Here is a 6411-nt window from a genome sequence, read left to right as displayed (position 1 = left end):
TTCAACTCCCCTTCTGTGCGTGCGGTAATCAAAATGCTTGCGCCAATAAAAACAACACGAAAACTGAGACAGAGGAAAAGCCAAGAAGTGAAGAAACCATAACAAATCAAAGTACTAATGAATATTGAGAGCCCACTAAAGGGAGCGCCGCGCAGCAGCAGCGGCAGCAGCGGCAGCAGCAACAAATTAATATAGAACAAATACACATAATAATAAATGCAATACAAATAGGGCGGCGGTTGGGGGAGTACCCCTAATAAAAGGGCCAAAGTAGCAGAGCAACTTTCGCCGAAAAGGGATAATGAAGTGCCCTGTCCAGTGGGCGGGGCCGGCAGGTACAGTGCACACCTGCCTAACAACCCGCAGAGCAGACTTCGACTGCGTCGACGACGACGACGACAATGGTAATAAAAATCGTATAAATAACCAAAGGCCAGGGCGACGGGGGCGCAATGCGGGGGTTGCTTGGCTGGCTCTGCTCGTTAATTTGCAATAAAATCCGATTATAACCACAAAAATGCCCCCATTGAAGATGTATATATATATGTATGTATGTGTATGTGTGTATGTGCGTATACTTAAGCCAAGTAAAAGTAGGCAAGAAACCAAAGCGAATTGAAGTCTTCAGGCACAGGTGGAAATAAAAAGCCCGGAAGCAAAACGCCAACTTGTATCAATATCAATAAGTGGGTATCAGTCAAGCAGCCGACCCCCACCCCTGCCCCAACCCTCTACCGCTAGGTAAAGGGCTGCCACATAAAACTTGCATTGATATTTAAGCCCGGCTATAAATAAGACGCCCTCGAGGCATCCAAAGCCCACAAATTATAGCAGCCAAGCCCATGACCATATCCATGTGCAACGGGGTGGGTTTTCTTTTCGATTACGGCCAGGCCAAATAGCGGGCCGACAGGGTTACAGATCACCCTCCCCTGCTGTCCCACAGCAGCAAAAAAACCAAAATTGAGATACCATTCGCATTTGCATGGTGGAAATTGCACCCTTTTCTAGCGTAAAGTATACGCCCCAAATTATGTTTAATTTGTAAGCGGCATTCAAATGTCTAAGAACCAGGGCTGCCAGAGATTGAGTAAATGTTTGCGGAATACTTGGAATCTTTTAAAGGGAAAATCCTTTTACTACATTTTACTATCTAAAAATAGGGAAACAAGTTTGTGTATTGATTAGTTTTATATATATAAGATATATAGGATAAAATAATTTTCTAATATACATATATCTATCTGGGTTTCCTTCACTTTTCTACTTCTTTTACTTTCATCATATTCTTTACATTAATTTGAACTTTGTTATACAAAAGTATGTTACCATTTTAAATGTTATCCTCTGCTCTCTAAATTATTCAACTTATCTTTAACTACTGTAATATTCCATGACATTCTAATATTGACAACTTTCGTTTGCCCTGCTCAACCACAATTTCCAACTTGTTTACCCTTTTATAGCCTAGCATAACAACATATCATTCCTGTTTTCCAAGTCTCCTCCCACAGTTGCTCACGTCTTCACACTTAGCTCTAAGCCGAACTTAAATGCAAAGTTTTAGAGCACATTTGCCGCCCTGTTTGGCAGTTCCGTTTATAATTTAGACATTACTCAAAGTTTTCCGCCCTGTAAGTGATGTCTCAACCAGAACTTTTTTCAGCAGTTAGCTGTGACCGCAGAAGCCCAAGGAGAACCCAAAGAACACAGCACCAAGCCGATCCCCACCCACGAAAACAAATAAAAGTGTAAACACTGATTTGGCACGCGCCGCGTTGTACGTAAAATTTATGCATAAAAAGGCTCCCCAAAAGCAGAAAAGCAGATGCGGAACCAGCTCCAGCCCCAAACCCCCTAACACGCCAAATTCTACCATGAAAAACCCGTTGGCCAAACATGGTAATTACCTGAGTCCTTTTGGCCCAAAAATTCACGCATATAAACACGTATTTTTGGGGCGGAAAACAGAGTGTGAGAGAGGGGGTGGGGGGGGCGAAGGGAGGTTCAGCAGCTGAGTCAGGGGCCAGGGCCAATGTCTGGCAACTTTTTCTTTATCATCACTATCAGACAAATACATGCATGCACAAACACACATACACCTACACTAACATAAGCCGTAACATGCATATGAATATGGCCTCAAGTCATGTCTGGCTGTCTGGCTGTCTGTTTGTAGGTGTTATGGCCGGCTTCCGCAAGGACTTAACCGTTTTTGTAATGCATAATTTTGCACAGAGAGAGAGAGAGAGACTGAGTGAGAAGGAGAGAGAGAGAGAGTGTGTGAGAGAGGGGGGTGTGTGTAAATGGAACTGAAACCTGGCCAACAGAGGCACATGCATAAATAATGCGAGTATTTACAAAGTTTTATTCTTGTCTCTGAAAAAAAAGCGTTTTTATATGTAATTACACGCAAATTAAGTCGAGAGAGATAGCCTGCAAGCCAGTTAGAATGAGACAGCAGACGCACTAATGTTATTTAAATCGAGTGTGTGGCCAGAGGTTTATTGACTTGGCTTAGATCGGAGAGTGAGCATTTACCATAATCATTTCATAATTTCATAATAAACAATTTTGCAACAATTTACTTAATTTTAGGTGGGATGGACAGACCAAGGATAGACAAGGAAAGAGAACGAGAGAGGGGGGAGGGGAGACTACTGAGAGCTGCCTTTAAAATAGCCGTTAAATGCACAAAGGACACGCAAAGTTGGCAGACACAAACACACAGAACTGAAAGTCAAGCCTCTGAAACCCTTTTTAAGCAAACCTCGACGCAGCAGCAGCGGCAGCGGCAGCCCAGCAGCCCGGCAGCTAGAGAGGAGCAGGAGGGAGCGCAGGGATGGGCTCTGCAACTGAATGGGGGGCAATCAGACGATAAACTTATAAATGTTGCAGACGCCGCAAAGCGGGCAGCCATATAGTAATTATAGCCAGGGGCCAAAGTCTCGGCAGCAAGCGACAGAGCTGGGGCATTAAGTTCAAAAACACAAACCCAGCCAGAACTTGTCCTGCTCCTCGAGCGGCTCTATAGTTAAATATACATACATACATATATAAGTATATACGTATACACACAAAAGGTATGCGAGTTGAAGAGCTCAATGGCAAAAATAAGCTGCTGAAGCGACGAATCGCAATCGCAATCGGAGTTGGAGCTGGAGTCGGAGCTGGAGCTGGAGCTGTGCTTAAAGCCCGCTTAATGCCGACAAAGTGTGGAAGCCAAACTTCAGACATTTCAGGTGATTATTTTGTAATTTGTTTTCGCTTCGCAGCACAAGCTACTCTCAGCAACAGCAAAATCAAATTAAAATATTGAACACTTAACAAATTTACATATTTGTTGTAATCATATTCAAGTGCTTGCTAAAGCCTTTCGCAGTTCAATAGGCTAAAGAGTTCGAGTCGGTAAATTTAATTATTTTCATTGAAGAAATCATTTTCAAATGAATGATTCATGTCTAAGCAAATGTTTCTGAAAGCCAAACGTATATGCTATAAATATTTATGTATATATTGTATTCTTGGAAAAAGTTACTAAAGAAGTTTTGTTAAAATTTATGAAACCAAGTAAACTGGCTGAAAATAAAAGAAAATAATTCTTATTTAATATGAATTATAAAAATAAAATAAAGTGAAGAATTAAACAAATTTATGATTATTTATTTATTAAATACAAGTCTACAATGAAGAGGTAATAAGATTTTCTTTAATATGTTTTATTTATATCACTCTGTGGTCTCTCTAACTCTCTTTATCTCCCTCTCTCTCTCTTTCCTACTGACTCTGAATTGTGTTTGTATTATATGTGGCTTTAGCTACATTTGCTTAAATTAAGTATAATTAACGAAACTAATTAAGCAAATTGGCCAACTACATATACATATATATATATATATATATAATAATATACATATATATATATATATATATAATATATATACTAGCTGGCCCGGCAAACGTTGCATTGCCCTCTATATTATTTCTAGGTAAAAAATTGTTGAAAGCTATGTTGTTCAGGCTGGGATACACTGATAAATTTATTAATCGGATTTTCATTCAAGCACCTTGTTGTAAACGACATTCTTCGTTTTTTGGTCGGGTGCAAGAACAAATAATGCGGATCGTTTGCCAACACGTGAGCATGCACCGTACAATTGACCATGAGAAAAACACGCATTTTCTAGATTGAGGCCACAAATAGTCAAAGATTGGCCCTGTGACTTGTTGATCGTCATGGCGAAGGCAAGACGAAGCGGGAATTGAATTCGTTTAAATTCAAAGGGCATATCTGTTGAGCTCATCGGAATCCTAGGAATAAGAACTTCCTCATCTTTAAATTTTCCTTTGAGTATCAACGCGTGAATCACATTGCTCATCAGTTTTCTTATCACCAAACGCGTTCCATTGCACAGTTTTGGTTGGTTTAAATTTCTAAGCATGCAAATCATGGAGAATTGCTTTTTCATAGCTGTGTTCATTTCTTGACGCCGGTCAAGTTGTTCTTCCATATTGCCCATGAAGTATATTTGCAAGAATTTTTGCTGTGCATCTTCAATAGGTTGCAATGATCCAATGCGATGGCAAATCTGGCCTTGAATCTTTAAATTCAAAGCCATAGTTATAGTTATATTTACAAACACTATTTACAGAAATCTAACAAACTACATTATTCAAAATTTTTTTTTGGCAGTCATAGAAAATAAAATTTTTAACGTAAATTACCTTAAATATCCGTCTCCAATATTTTCCGCCCCAAATTATGTCATTTGGAAACAGGCATTGTATTTTTGAGTGTTCGCTAGAAAATGTCGTGATTCTAGTGTTTCGCCATAAAGCAGGGAACGCAATGGCTATGGTGATCGCTAATGGCAATGTCACTTTACCACTAAGGCAGCACAAACCGGGCGTTTCACCAGCAAACTTCAATGCGCCACAATGCTAGCAAACAACGTCCATTGGACCAATGCAAACTAAACGATTCAAGCTGTAATCAATGGTGCAATCATATCGAAACGCTGCTCGATTCAAATCAATCCTTGAACCATTTCTTATTGCCATTTCACGGGCTGCCTCTCTTTGAGAAGCACGAATTAAGGCCCTTCTTCCCTGGGTACTAACGCGGAGCCTTTCTCGGGCGATTTCTCGCTCTTCGTCAGATAATTGACTCGCGCTATTCCGTTGCCTAATTGCATTATGGGTCCGCCGGGAAAGATTAGATCTTCTAGGACGCGGCATTTTTATTAATAGTAATACTGCCCTCGCACAAAACCATATAAAACAATCGAGAAATATAAATATAAATAATTTACACAAATTTATGTTTGAGACAAACAAATACCTGAACTTTCGAGATATTTAGCTTTTGTAAAAGTCCAAAAATACAATTTTTAATAATTAACTTTTTTTTTTTTAATTTCGAATTTTGAATTTTGAATTTTTTATTTATTTTTGATTGTTAGGTTTTAATCTTTTGATTTTTTTTTTAATTTTTGCAGATTTTTGATTTGAAATATTTATAAAGTTTAAAAGTCCGAAAATATAAAAAGCCAAAAATACACTTTTTAATAATTACCTTTTTTTTTTTTAATTTCGAATTTTTAATTTTTTATTTATTTTTTGAACAGTCAGGTTTTAATCTTTTGATTTTTTGCAGATTTTTGATTTGAAATATTTTTCCTTTTGATTTGAAAATTTTTTTTTTTTTTTTTTTTTTTTTTTTTTTTTTGAATAGTCAGGTCTGCTCGAGGTCAGGAGGACTGACTGACTACATTTGTTTATTTACTTCTACACTATTGTCAAAACTGTCACTGTTACCAAGCCTACTGGGTATAAAAAAAATTTGAACATTTGGGGAAAAAACCGCGTTTTTCAAGTATTCGCCAAATTTTTTCAGTATTTTTAAGACCCTATACTAAACTCGTTGCGGAGACAAATCCAACAAATCAAAAACCATGAAAATTGGTTCAGCCCAAATCAAGTTATAAGCAGTCTTCACTTTTACACAACTTTCTTTTATATATATAGATATATATATATATGTTTTTTTTATATTTTTATTTAATTTTACTCATAGCAATACATTTTATATATATATAATATTTTCATCAATTATATTTTGAAAAATTAATACATCTCAATATACCAGTGTGTCGTCATGGGTAGAACATCTCTCAACTCGTCAGCTGTAAAATAAATGACTTTTGGCCGAGACGAAAAATGAATTATGAAATATTTGGCAAGTGTGTGCGGCCTAATGAGCCAAGCGAGGCGAGTCAAGAGTCGACGTTGAGTTGGATTGAGTCCAGTCGAAGTCAAAGTCAGGTCAAGTGGAGTTTGTCCCCCGTTTGCCCCCCCCTTCGCAGTAAGAGTAGCTGTCACATTAGCACCTTAACCGATGTAAACCCGAGA

General features: G+C 38.1%; 1 long non-coding RNA gene across 1 annotated transcript; it reads right to left on the bottom strand.

Moving 5' to 3' along the window:
* Positions 1-4008: 4008 nt before the first annotated feature.
* On the bottom strand, positions 4009-5478 carry LOC149268769 (uncharacterized). Its single transcript, XR_016270408.1, has 3 exons — positions 5342-5478; positions 4726-5255; positions 4009-4601 (listed from the first exon to the last, which is right to left on the bottom strand). It is a non-coding gene; the product is annotated as an uncharacterized LOC149268769 (long non-coding RNA).
* Positions 5479-6411: the final 933 nt, after the last annotated feature.

The sequence above is a fragment of the Drosophila arizonae genome, chromosome 5 (genome assembly GCF_054131065.1).
Source record: "Drosophila arizonae isolate 15081-1271.41 chromosome 5, UAZ_ARI_1.0, whole genome shotgun sequence".
NCBI lineage: Eukaryota > Metazoa > Arthropoda > Insecta > Diptera > Drosophilidae > Drosophila > Drosophila arizonae.
The sequence above is the reverse complement of the archived record's forward strand: the minus strand, read 5'-3'. Positions and strand labels throughout refer to the sequence as shown.